This window comes from Hemitrygon akajei, chromosome 6 (genome assembly GCF_048418815.1).
Source record: "Hemitrygon akajei chromosome 6, sHemAka1.3, whole genome shotgun sequence".
Lineage (NCBI taxonomy): Eukaryota > Metazoa > Chordata > Chondrichthyes > Myliobatiformes > Dasyatidae > Hemitrygon > Hemitrygon akajei.
This window is the reverse complement of record NC_133129.1, coordinates 184,693,822-184,708,520: the sequence shown is the minus strand read 5'-3', so window position 1 is coordinate 184,708,520 and position 14,699 is coordinate 184,693,822.

The window sequence follows — 14,699 nt, the reverse complement described above, 5'->3', positions numbered from 1 at the left end:
TCTCAGCCTCGATCTCCTGCCTTCTCCCCAAATCCCTTCATCCCCTGACCCATCAATCTATCAACCTCGGCCTCAAATATACACAGAGACTTGGCCTCCACAGCTGCCTGCGGCAAAGAATTGCACGATGCACCACTCTCTGACTAAAGACATTCCTCCTTACCTCCATTCTAAAAGGACACCCCACTGCGTCCTCTGGTCTTGGACTCTCCCACGGTAGGAAACATTCTCTCCACACCGACTCTATCAAGAACTTTCACCATTCAATAGGTTTCAGTGAGATCACCCCTCTTCTTCTGAATTCTAGTGAATACAGTCCCTGAGCCATCAGACCCTCTTCATGTGACAAGCCGTTCAATCCTGGAATCACTTTCATGAACCTCATTTGAACCCCCTCCAGATTGAACACATCCCTTCTAAGATAAGGGGCCCAAAACTGCTCACAATACTCCAAATGAGGCTTCACCAGAAATTTATAAAGTTTCAACAATACATTCTTGCTTTTATATTCTAGTCCTCTGGAAATGAATGCAAACATTGCATTTGCCTTCCTCACTACAGACTCAACCTACAAATTAACCTTTAGGAAATCCAGCAAAAGGACTCCCAAGTCCCTTTACACCTCCGTTTTTGTATTTTCTCTCCATCTGGAAAATAGTCAATTCTTTCATTTCTTCTACCAAAGTGCGTGACCATACACTTCCCAACACTATAGTCCATCTGCCACTTCTTTGCCCATTCTAATCTGTTTAAGTCTTTCTGTAGCCTCTCTAATTACTCAAAGCTACTTACCCCTCCACATATCTTCTTATCCCATCACCCAAGTCATTGACATATAATGTAGAAAACAATTGGTCCCAACACAGACCCCAGTGGAACACCACTAGTCACTGGTAGTCAGTCCTTTATTCCCACTCTTTGCTACCTGCCAATCAGCCACTGCTTTATCCATGCCAGAATCTTTCCTGTAATACCATGGGCTCGTAACTTGTTCGGCACCTTGTCAAAGCCCTTCTGAAAATCCTAGTACACAACATCAACCAGTTCTCCTTTCCCTGTCCTGCTTGTTACTTCTTCAAAGAGTTCTCTAGTAGAGTCAGCCATGAGCTACTCTGAAATCCCATCCCGTAGGCACTAGTGCTATGAATGGTGTGTTGGCGTTCATAGCAGGAGGATTCAAGTACAGGAGCAGGGAGGTTCTACTGCAGTTGTACAAGGCCTTGGTGAGACCACACCTGGAGTATTGTGTGCAGTTTTGGTACCTTAATCTGAGGAAAGAATTTCTTGCCATTGAGGGAGTACAAAGAAGATTACTGGGATGGCAGGACTTTCATACGAAGAAAGACTGGATTGACTAAGCTTATACTCGCTGGAATTTAGAAGATTGAGGGGGGATCTTATTGAAACGTATAAAATTCTAAAGGGATTGGACAGGTTAGATGCAGGAAGATTGTTCCCGATGTTGGGGAAGTCCAGAATGAGGGGTCACAGTTTAAGGATAAAGGGGAAGCCTTTTAGGACCGAGATGAGGAAAAACTTCTTCACACAGAGAGTGGTGAATCTGTGGAATTTCTGCCACAGGAAACAGTTGAGGCCAGTTCATTGGCTATATTTAAGAGGGAGTTAGATATGGCCCTTGTGGCTAAAGGGATTGGGGGTATGGAGAGAAAGTAGGTACAGGGTTCTGAGTTGGAAGATCAGCCATGATCATACTGAATGGTGGTGCAGGCTCGAAGGGCTGAATGGCCTACTCCAGCACCTATTTTCTATGTTTCTACAGAAATTCCCCTCCTGTAATCCAGCACCAACCTGATTTTCCCATTCTACCTGCAAACTGGAGTTCCCCATGACTATTGTCCTTTTGGCATGCATTTTCTATCTCTGTAATTTGTAGGCAGCATCCTTACCACTGTTTGAGGGTCTGAATACAACTCCCATTAGGGTCTTTTAACCCTTGCAGTTCCTTAGCTCTATCCACTATGATTCAACACCTTCTGACCCTCTGTCACCTCTTTCTAATGATCTGATTTCATTTTTTACCAACAGGGCAAAGCCACCTCAACTAACTCCTGCCTGTCCTTTCAATGCAGTGTGTATCCTTGGACATTAAGCTCCCAGCTATAATCTTTCAGCCTTGATTCAGTGATGCCTAAAATATCATTCCTGCCGATCTACAACTGCGCTGCAAGTTCATCTACCTTATTCCATGTACTGCGCACATTCAAATATAACACCTTCAGCCCTGTATTCACCCTTTTCGATTTTGTCCACTTTTTACATTACAACTCATCCTGTTGACTGCAATTTCACCCCATCAACAATCCCTCCTCACTACACATTGCCTGTGTTGGTAAATCACCTACCTCATCTTCAGCACTATTACCCACCTTTCCGATGACAGTTCTTGCATTGAGAGGTCAGGACACAAATCGCACCATGTTCAATCTTTAGATTCCTGAATCAGTCTGAGTTTTTACCAACATCTGCCTCCGCGACCACTCCGCTAAACTGTTCTGGTACTCTGGTTCCGATCCCCCGCAACCCCACCATGCAGCATTAATAAACCTTCCCTCGAGGATATCAGTCCCCTTTGGTTCATGTGCAAACTATCCCTTCTGTACAGGTCCCATCTTCCCTGGAAGAGAGCCCAATGATCTAACAATCTTATGCCCTCCCTCCTACACCAATTCCTTAGCCGCGTATTAAACTGTATAATCTTCCGCGTTCTGGCCTCACCAGCAAGTGGCATGGTAGCAATCCTGAGATCACAATGCTGGAGGTCCTGCCCTTTAACCGAGCACCTAACTCCTGAACTCCCTGTGCAGAACCTCATCACTTGTCCTACTAGTGTTATTGGTACCTACATGGACCACGACCTCTAGCTGTCCGCCTCCCACTGTAGAATGCTGAGGACTCGATCCAAGATATTCCGGACCCAGGCACTCGGGAGGCAACACACCATCAGGAATCTCATTCTCATCCTCAGAACTTCCTCTCCGTTCCTCTAACGAGCAAAGCCCCTATCACGTCAGCATGCCCCTTGTCCCCCCTTCCCTTCTGAGTCACAGACTCCGTGACAGAACTTTCCTTTTCCCCGGCTTTCTCTGCCGGAAGCCTTGAAGAGCTAAAGCGATAAGATCACCAGTCTGACCATGACCACTGTGACCATGTCCACTCAGTCTATGGCCACTGTGACCATGTCCACTCAGTCTATGGCCACTCTGCCCATAACCACTCAGTCTATGGCCACTCTGACCATGACCACTCAGTCTATGGCCACTCTGTCCATAACCACTCAGTCTATGGCCACTGTGACCATGGCCACTCAGTCTATGGCCACTCTGCCCATAACCACTCAGTCTATGGCCACTCTGCCCATAACCACTCAGTCTATGGCCACTCTGACCATGACCACTCAGTCTATGGCCACTCTGTCCATAACCACTCAGTCTATGGCCACTGTGACCATGGCCACTCAGTCTATGGCCAATCTGACCATGTCCGCTCTGACCCTGTCCACTCAGTCTATGGCCACTCTGCCCATAACCACTCAGTCTATGGCCACTCTGCCCATAACCACTCAGTCTATGGCCACTGTGACCATGACCACTCAGTCTATGGCCACTCTGACCATGTCCGCTCTGACTATGTCCACTCAGTCTATGGCCACTCTGACCATGACCACTCAGTCTATGGCCACTCTGACCATGACCACTCAGTCTATGGCCACTGTGACCATGTCCACTGTCTATGGCCACTCAGTATATGGCCACTGTGACCATGGCCACTCTGACCATGGCCACTCAGTCTATGGCCACTGTGACCATGTCCACTCAGTCTATGGCCACTCTGACCATGTCCACTGTCTATGGCCACTCTGACCATGGCCACTCAGTCTATGGCCACTGTGACCATGTCCACTCTGACCATGTCCACTCAGTCTATGGCCACTCTGACAATGTCCACTCTGTCTATGGCCACTCTGACCATGACCACTCAGTCTATGGCCACTCTGACCATGTCCACTCAGTCTATGTCCACTCTGACCATGTCCATTCAGTCTATGGCCACTCTGACCATGACCACTTAGTCTATGGCCACTCTGACCATGTCCACTCAGTCTATGGCCACTGTGACCATGTCCACTCAGACCGTGTCCACTGTGACCATGTCCACTCAGTCTATGGCCACTGTGACCATGGCCACTCTGACCATGTCCACTCAGTCTATGGCCAGTCTGACCATGTCCTCTCAGTCTATGGCCACTGTGACCATGTCCACTCTGTCTATGGCCACTCTGACCATGTCCACTCAGTCTATGGCCACTCTGACCATGGCCACTCAGTCTATGGCCACTCTGACCATGACCACTCAGTCTATGGAATGTCCACTCTGACTATGGCCACTGTGACTATGGCCACTGTCTATGGCCACTCTGACCATGGCCACTCAGTCTATGGCCACTGTGACCATGTCCACTCAGTCTATGGCCACTCTGACCATGTCCACTCAGTCTATGGCCAGTCTGACCATGGCCACTCTGTCTATGGCCACTGTGACCATGTCCACTCAGTCTATGTCCACTCTGACCATGTCCACTCAGTCTATGGCCACTGTGACCATGTCCACTCTGTCTATGGCCACTCTGACCATGACCACTCAGTCTATGGCCACTCTGACCATGTCCACTCAGTCTATGTCCACTCTGACCATGTCCATTCAGTCTATGGCCACTGTGACCATGTCCACTCAGTCTATGTCCACTCTGACCATGTCCATTCAGTCTATGGCCACTGTGACCATGTCCACTGTCTATGGCCACTCTGACCATGTCCATTCAGTCTATGGCCACTCTGACCATGACCACTTAGTCTATGGCCACTCTGACCATGTCCACTCAGTCTATGGCCACTGTGACCATGTCCACTCAGACCGTGTCCACTCTGACCATGACCACTTAGTCTATGGCCACTCTGACCATGTCCTCTCAGTCTATGGCCACTGTGACCATGTCCACTCAGTCTATGGCCAGTCTGACCATGTCCTCTCAGTCTATGGCCACTGTGACCATGTCCACTCAGTCTATGGCCACTCTGACCATGGCCACTCAGTCTATGGCCAGTCTGACCATGTCCTCTCAGTCTATGGCCACTGTGACTATGGCCACTCTGACCATGGCCACTCAGTCTATGGCCACTATGACCATGTCCACTCAGTCTATGGCCAGTCTGACCATGGCCACTCTGTCTATGGCCACTGTGACCATGTCCACTCAGTCTATGTCCACTCTGACCATGTCCACTCAGTCTATGGCCACTCTGACCATGTCCATTCAGTCTATGGCCACTGTGACCATGTCCACTCAGTCTATGTCCACTCTGACCATGTCCATTCAGTCTATGGCCACTGTGACCATGTCCACTGTCTATGGCCACTCTGACCATGACCACTCAGTCTATGGCCACTGTGACCATGGCCACTCTGACCATGTCCACTCAGTCTATGGCCAGTCTGACCATGTCCTCTCAGTCTATGGCCACTGTGACCATGTCCACTCAGTCTATGGCCACTCTGACCATGTCCACTCAGACCATGTCCACTCAGTCTATGGCCACTGTGACCATGTCCACTCAGTCTATGGCCACTCTGACCATGTCCACTCAGACCATGTCCACTCAGTCTATGGCCACTCTGACCATGACCACTCAGTCAATGGCCACTCTGACCATGTCCACTCAGTCAATGTCCACTGACCATGTCCACTCAGTCTATGGCCACTCTGACCATGTCCACTGTCTATGGCCACTCTGACCATGGCCACTCAGTCTATGGCCACTGTGACCATGTCCACTCTGACCATGTCCACTCAGTCTATGGCCACTCTGACAATGTCCACTCTGTCTATGGCCACTCTGACCATGACCACTCAGTCTATGGCCACTCTGACCATGTCCACTCAGTCTATGTCCACTCTGACCATGTCCATTCAGTCTATGGCCACTCTGACCATGACCACTTAGTCTATGGCCACTCTGACCATGTCCACTCAGTCTATGGCCACTGTGACCATGTCCACTCAGACCGTGTCCACTGTGACCATGTCCACTCAGTCTATGGCCACTGTGACCATGGCCACTCTGACCATGTCCACTCAGTCTATGGCCAGTCTGACCATGTCCTCTCAGTCTATGGCCACTGTGACCATGTCCACTCTGTCTATGGCCACTCTGACCATGTCCACTCAGTCTATGGCCACTCTGACCATGGCCACTCAGTCTATGGCCACTCTGACCATGACCACTCAGTCTATGGAATGTCCACTCTGACTATGGCCACTGTGACTATGGCCACTGTCTATGGCCACTCTGACCATGGCCACTCAGTCTATGGCCACTGTGACCATGTCCACTCAGTCTATGGCCACTCTGACCATGTCCACTCAGTCTATGGCCAGTCTGACCATGGCCACTCTGTCTATGGCCACTGTGACCATGTCCACTCAGTCTATGTCCACTCTGACCATGTCCACTCAGTCTATGGCCACTGTGACCATGTCCACTCTGTCTATGGCCACTCTGACCATGACCACTCAGTCTATGGCCACTCTGACCATGTCCACTCAGTCTATGTCCACTCTGACCATGTCCATTCAGTCTATGGCCACTGTGACCATGTCCACTCAGTCTATGTCCACTCTGACCATGTCCATTCAGTCTATGGCCACTGTGACCATGTCCACTGTCTATGGCCACTCTGACCATGTCCATTCAGTCTATGGCCACTCTGACCATGACCACTTAGTCTATGGCCACTCTGACCATGTCCACTCAGTCTATGGCCACTGTGACCATGTCCACTCAGACCGTGTCCACTCTGACCATGACCACTCAGTCTATGGCCACTGTGACCATGTCCACTCAGTCTATGGCCACTGTGACCATGGCCACTCTGACCATGTCCACTCAGTCTATGGCCAGTCTGACCATGTCCTCTCAGTCTATGGCCACTGTGACCATGTCCACTCAGTCTATGGCCACTCTGACCATGGCCACTCAGTCTATGGCCAGTCTGACCATGTCCTCTCAGTCTATGGCCACTGTGACTATGGCCACTGTCTATGGCCACTCTGACCATGGCCACTCAGTCTATGGCCACTATGACCATGTCCACTCAGTCTATGGCCAGTCTGACCATGGCCACTCTGTCTATGGCCACTGTGACCATGTCCACTCAGTCTATGTCCACTCTGACCATGTCCACTCAGTCTATGGCCACTCTGACCATGTCCATTCAGTCTATGGCCACTGTGACCATGTCCACTCAGTCTATGTCCACTCTGACCATGTCCATTCAGTCTATGGCCACTGTGACCATGTCCACTGTCTATGGCCACTCTGACCATGACCACTCAGTCTATGGCCACTGTGACCATGGCCACTCTGACCATGTCCACTCAGTCTATGGCCAGTCTGACCATGTCCTCTCAGTCTATGGCCACTGTGACCATGTCCACTCAGTCTATGGCCACTCTGACCATGTCCACTCAGACCATGTCCACTCAGTCTATGGCCACTGTGACCATGTCCACTCAGTCTATGGCCACTCTGACCATGTCCACTCAGACCATGTCCACTCAGTCTATGGCCACTCTGACCATGACCACTCAGTCAATGGCCACTCTGACCATGTCCACTCAGTCAATGTCCACTGACCATGACCACTCAGTCAATGGCCACTCTGACCATGTCCACTCTGTCTATGGCCACTGTGACCATGTCCACTCATACCATGGCCACTCAGTCTATGGCCACTGTGATCATGTCCACTCAGTCAATGGCCACTGACCATGACCACTCAGTCTATGGACACTCCGACCATGTCCACTCTGTCTATGGCCACTCTGACCATGACCACTCAGTCTATGGCCACTGTGACCATGTCCACTCTGTCTATGGCCAGTCTGACCATGTCCACTCAGTCTATGGCCACTCTGACCATGTCCACTCAGACCATGTCCACTCAGTCTATGGCCACTCTGACCATGACCACTCAGTCTATGGCCACTCTGAACATGTTGTCAGTCAGTCAATGGCCACTCTGACCTTGTCCACTCAGTCAATGTCCACTCTGACCATGACCACTCAGTCAATGGCCACTCTGACCATGTCCACTCTGTCTATGGCCACTGTGACCATGTCCACTCAGTCAATGGCCACTCTGACCATGACCACTCAGTCTATGGACACTCTGACCATGTCCACTCTGTCTATGGCCACTCTGACCATGACCACTCAGTCTATGGCCACTGTGACCATGTCCACTCTGTCTATGGCCAGTCTGACCATGTCCACTCAGTCTATGGCCACTCTGACCATGTCCACTCTGTCTATGGCCACTCTGACCATGACCACTTTGTCTATGGCCACTGTGACCATGTCCACTCTGTCTATGGCCAGTCTGACCATGTCCACTCAGTCTATGGCCAGTCTGACCATGACCTCTCAGTCTATGTCCACAGTCTATGGCCACTGTGACTATGGCCACTCAGTCTATGGCCACTCTGACCATGTCCACTCAGTCTATGGCCAGTCTGACCATGTCCACTCAATCTATGGCCACTCTGACCATGTCCACTCAGTCTATGGCCAGTCTGACCATGTCTAAGTCTATGGCCACTCTGACCATGTCCACTCAGTCTATGGCCACTGTGACCATGGCCACTCAGTCTATGGCCAGTCTGACCATGTCCACTCTGTCTATGGCCACTGTGACCATGACCACTCAGTCTATGGCCACTCTGACCATGTCCACTCAGTCTATGGCCACTCTGACCATGGCCACTCAGTCTATGGCCACTGTGACCATGTCCACTCAGTCTATGGCCAGTCTGACCATGACCACTCAGTCTATGGCCACTCTGACAATGTCCACTCAGTCTATGGCCTGTCTGACCATGACCACTCAGTCTATGGCCTGTCTGACCATGACCACTCAGTCTATGGCCACTCTGACAATGTCCACTCAGTCTATGGCCACTCTGACCATGTCCACTCAGTCTATGGCCACTCTGACAATGTCCACTCAGTCTATGGCCAGTCTGACCATGACCACTCAGTCTATGGCAACTGTGACCATGACCACTCAGTCTATGGCCTCTCTGACCATGTCCACTCAGTCTATGGCCAGTCTGACCATGTCCACTCAGTCTATGGCCACTCTGACCATGCCCACTCAGTCTATGGCCAGTCTGACCATGACCACTCAGTCTATGGCCACTGTGACCATGTCCACTCAGTCTATGGCCACTGTGACCATGACCACAGTCTATGGCCAGTCTGACCATGTCCACTCTGTCTATGGCCACTGTGACCATGTCCACTCAGTCTATGGCCACTCTGACCATGACCACTCAGTCTATGGCTACTGTGACCATGACCACTCAGTCTATGGCCAGTCTGACCATGTCCACTCTGTCTCTGGCCACTCTGACCATGGCCACTCAGTCTATGGCCACTGTGACCATGACCACTCAGTCTATGGCCACTCAGTCTATGGCCACTCTGACCATGACCACTCAGTCTATGGCCAGTCTGACCATGTCCACTCTGTCTATGGCCACTGTGACCATGTCCACTCAGTCTATGGCCACTGTGACCATGACCACTCAGTCTATGGCCACTCAGTCTATGGCCACTCTGACCATGGCCACTCAGTCTATGGCCACTGTGACCATGACCACTCAGTCTATGGCCAGTCTGACCATGTCCACTCTGTCTATGGCCACTCAGTCTATGGCCAGTCTGACCATGACCACTCAGTCTATGGCCACTCAGTCTATGGCCACTCTGACCATGGCCACTCAGTCTATGGCCACTGTGACCATGACCACTCTGTCTATGGCCACTCAGTCAATGGCCACTGTGACCATGACCACTCAGTCTATGGCCACTGTGACTATGTCCACTCAGTCTATGGCCACTGTGACCATGTCCACTCAGTCAATGGCCACTCTGACCATGTCCACTCAGTCTATGGCCACTGTGACCATGGCCACTCAGTCTATGGCCACTGTGACCATGTCCACTCAGTCAATGGCCACTCTGACCATGACCACTCAGTCTTTGGCCAGTCTGACCATGACCACTCAGTCTATGGCCACTCTGACAATGTCCACTCAGTCTATGGCCACTGTGACTATGGCCTCTCTGCTTTCCCCCTCCTTCCTTTAACATGTTCTTACTAATCAAACCCACACGCCGATTAGTCAATGGCCAAACACTGTATTCTGCTGCCGTAACCCACTCTTGGTCGGTGAAGTCCCCTCCAACTGCCGACATCTGGTCAGAACTCTATGTTGGTCCATGGGCTTCTGCTACCATGAGCCACTCCCAGGTGGGGGGGGTGCAGCACCTCATATTTCATTTGGGTAGCCTCCAACCTGATGGTATGATTTCTCTAACTTCCAGTAATTTTCCCCCTCCACCTTCCCTCTTCTTCAGTTCCCCACTCTGGCCCTTACCTCTCCTCCTCACTTGCCTATCACCTCCTCCTTTGCTTTCTCCCATGATCCACTCTCGTCTCCTATCAGATCCCTTCTTCTTCAGCCCTTTACCTTTTCCACCAATCACCTCCCAGCTTCTTACTTGACCTCCCCTCATTCACCCACCTGGCTTCACCTATCACCTTCCAGCTTGACCTCCTTCCCCTCCCCCTTCTTAATCTGGCTTCCTCCTCCTTCCTTTCCAGTCCTGAAGAAGGGTCTCGGCCTGATATGTTGATTCATCTCCACAGTTTCTGCCTGGGCTGCTGAGTTCCTCCAGCAGTTTGCACATGTTGATCTACGAGAATGTTTTCTCAAACACTGTAGAAATACCTAGGGAATCTACAGAAATGTGCCGGGAGTTTGTGGAAACTGGAGAAATATCTAGAGTTTGCAGGAAACGGGCAGGAGGATTTGGCTCAAAATGCAAGAACATTTGGAGAGTTTGTGTAGATCACAACAAGAACCCAAGAATGTTCACAAACTGCCAAGAGTAGCCAGAGAACTTGCAGAACCACAGCGAATGTCTGCAGCGTTTGTGGGGCAGCTTAGAGAGTTTGTGGAAACTGCTGCAGCTTTGCAGGAATGGGTAGAGTTTTTGCAGAAATATCTGGGGAGATAAAGTGCAAAGGCGCACAGCCGCTTGACAATCAGCGGCCCAATTCTGCTCCGATGTCTTATGGCCTAAGACGAAGGTGCAGATCTTTCCCCTCAGATCCCCCAAAGGCATTGCCAGTTTCCTATCATCGTGCAAGGGTGGTGCTCGAGTATTGATACCACGCAGAATCAATAACTCTCCTTTCAGCCTGGCCTGCTGAGTCCCTCTGACACTTTGTTTTACTCTGGATTTCCAGCCTCTGCAGAATCTCCTGTAGTTATGACTGGCTGCTTCACTCTGAAGTCTCTTTGAGGTATTCCTACCCAGAAGAAGTTTAAATCTTCACTTCTGCAGGAGTCCAGTGAACCCTCTCTCACTGCTCCCCTCTGCTGCTGTCCTCACCTATCACCCTCCAGCTTGTCCTCCTTCCCCTCCCGCACTTTCTTATTCTGGCTTCTTCCCCCTTCCTTTCCAGTCCTGATGAAGGATCTTGTTGACTGTTTGTTCATCTCCATAGATGCTGCCTGACCTGCTGAGCTCCTCCAGCATTTTGCATGTGTTTCACTCTACATTTTATGCCTTAATGCAATTTGACAGATAAAGCTAATCTTTTTATATACTGACCACCGTCTGGGTGAAAAAGCTCCCCGTTAATTTCCCATTAAATCTCTGCCCTCTCACATGAAACCTCTGCCCTCGAGTGTTTTATTCCCTACCACTCAGAAAAAGATTCACTCTAACATTAATTTTGTAAACCTTTATATTGTGTGTAGTTTTGGTCACCTACCTACAGGAAAGATTGAAAGAGTGCAGAGAACATTTACAAGGATGCTGCTGGGACTTGACAACCTGAGTTATAGGGACTAGTTGAATAGGACTTTATTTCCTGGAGCGTAGGAGAATGAGAGTAGATTTGATAGAGATATACAAAATTATGAGGGGTATATAGATAGGGTAAATGCAAGCAGGCTTTTTCCACTGTGGTTGGGTGAGAAATGAGTAAGAGGTCATAGGTTAAGGGTGAAAGGTGAAATGTTTAAGGGGAACCTGAGGGGAACTTCTTCACTCAGAGGGTAGTGAGAGTGTGGAACGAGCTCCCAGTAGAAGTGGTGGATGGGGGGGTCAATTTCAACATTTAAGAGAAGTTTGGATAGGTACATGGATGGAGGGGTATGGAGGGATATGGTCTGGGTGCACGTTGATGGGACAAGGCAGATTAATAGTTCAGCATGGACTAGATGGGCTATTTGATAGGACCCTTCATGTTATTAGTTCTCAATTTAAGACCTGCAAGCGATCCCTCTTTGTTCAAACAGCATTTCGAATTCTGCTTTTTCACACCACACTCTTGAATAACAATAGCACGTGGGGCACCTTTACATTCCAACTCTGCTGCTTCTGACATCAATCCAGACTTTAAAATTTCTTCATTCAATTTAGATACTACACTTTTCCCTTTCCCTTCAATAATAATATTCACATCACCACCTCTTATCCCCTCACTAACTTTTAACACACCCTCGAACACCAACAACGGGGAATTCTCACTTCCCACTATTACCAAGGTTAACCCTTTCTTCACTGAACCAAGTCCATCTGACCCACAAGGACTGCATTCCCTTTCAACTGAATCAAATACCTCAGACTTTTTCTGAGCTCCATTACTAGGTTCAGTACCACGTGCGTCCACATCTTGAACACACTCAAATGAGACATTTGCCTCTTCCAGGCTTTCAATACCCGTACCCTTTTCAAATTCTAAGTTCCCCTGATCCTCCCAGTTCCTCTCTGGGCAACTCCCTTCCGGAGTAACCTCAACCCCGCGGGCTGAAACAACCTCATCTGCCAACCCAGCAGACTTCTTCAAGGTAATGGCATCCTTTTCATCTAGGACTGCCCTCATTTCATTATCGGGAACACATTTAAAATTTTCAACTTCTTCAAACAGTTCTGCCAAACCAGACAGATCATCCATGTCCAACCCTGGACCTTTTAACAGCCTTATCTGTTTCTCATCTTTACTCCGTGCCTCTATAAATTTTCTCCTGGCTAAGGGAAGGTCTACTTCCTCTCCCTTATTCTCTTTCACCTCCCTATTCTCCGTTTTACCACCCTCTAACTCCTCTTGGTACAGGGTCAGTAAAAATGTCTCGGCCAAATCGATACTGGCCTGATTTAAACTGGTCTCATTCTCAGCTGCCTTTCTCGACATGCTGTGAGTGATCGCACATGCGGGATAGATCTTGGGATCTAGGGGCGGGACCTCAACACTCCCAGGCTGGCTCGTCAGCTTCATTGCTGACCAAACCTGACCACCGGCTAAATCGTTACCAAGAAGGACGTCCACGTCAGTTCTTGGGAATTCTGATCGCACCCCTATTTCAACTGGTCCAGATACCAGATCACAATTTATAATGATCCTATGCAAGGGCACCGCTTCTGTCCCTTTTCCTATTCCTCTCAAAGCTACCATTCCCGTCTTGCGACCAAAATCCAGTACCTTACTGCTAATCAATGACAGTTCAGCTCTCGTGTCTCTCCAGAGCCACACTGGAACTGGTGTGTCTCCCTCTCTCACAGACACGGTTCCTTTTGAAATACATTTCTCAGACCCTTCTCATACTCTGTCTACCTGGGGCTCTCTTGTCGATTTACTGATCACCACAGCACATCCTATAGGGACTGCTGCTTTCCATTTTCCTGTCTCCTTCCTCGGAGCAAGGCACTTAGATGCAATATGACCCACCTTTCCACAATTAAAACAGGTCAAGCCAGGACCTCTCCTGCGGTCTTGCCTCTCCTCCTCAATCTTACCACTAGCTCCCGGCGGGACCTCTGCCTCAGCCGGCAGGCTTTCTCTACCGTTCCCATGGTCTCTCTGGTAACTTTTATTCGAGGAAAACTTTGTCCTGTGGGTTAGGGCATATTCATCTGCGAACCTAGCAAATCCGGAGATGGACTTATTCGGCTTCTCGTTCAAATACATCCGGATATCCTCCGAAACACAACCTTTAAATTCCTCAATCAGAATTAACTCCCTGAGTCGCCAGAAATCTTCTTCCACTATTTCTGCTGCACACCAGCGATCCAAGAGCACACCCTTCTCATAGGCAAACTCGGTATACGTCTGATTCCACCCTTTCTTTAAATTTCTGAACTTTTGTCTATAGGCTTCAGGTACCAATTCATAGGTCCGAAGAATGGCCTCCTTTACTTTCTCATAATTCTCAGACTCCTCCTCCTCCATGGACAACGCCGCATATGCCCGTTGTGCCTTCCCTTTTAACACACTTTGTAACAACGCCACCCACTGTTCTTTGGGCCACTTCTCATTCACTGCCACCTTTTCAAAATGCAAGAAATAACTATCAACATCTGTCTCCTCGAACGGCGGTACTAACCTAAACTCCCAACTAACATTAAATCTCTCCTCTCGGTCTGCCCCTTGAGCTCTTCACTCTTGCCTTAACTTTTCCATGTCCAAGTCATGTTGCCTCTGTTTCTCTTTTTCAGCTGCTTCCAGCTGTTTTAACTGAATTTCATGCTCCCTTTGTTTCTCAG